The sequence below is a fragment of the Penaeus japonicus genome, unplaced genomic scaffold (assembly GCF_977035675.1).
Source record: "Penaeus japonicus unplaced genomic scaffold, GWHDUDI00000001_assembly GWHDUDI00000001, whole genome shotgun sequence".
Taxonomy (NCBI): domain Eukaryota; kingdom Metazoa; phylum Arthropoda; class Malacostraca; order Decapoda; family Penaeidae; genus Penaeus; species Penaeus japonicus.
This window is the reverse complement of record NW_028234403.1, coordinates 8,342,690-8,342,950: the sequence shown is the minus strand read 5'-3', so window position 1 is coordinate 8,342,950 and position 261 is coordinate 8,342,690.

The following is a 261-nucleotide window of genomic DNA, read 5'->3' as shown; positions in this document are numbered from 1 at the left end:
TCAGCTAAGTCCAGAAATTATGTGTATTTAGTATTGTACAACACGCAAGTACCTAATAACACGTTTAACTAAAATGAATTGTGTTTACATTTGTGATACATTGTAAGTGTTTTTTTTTTTTACGTCTTTCTATGAATGGAAAACCCCACTAGACACAAAATAGATTTATCAGAAAATGAGGATTTCGAATCTGCTGTCTACCTTTCTGAATATATCTACTTTGTGTATGTTTTTTTATTATTCTGGCATCCTCCTCTATAT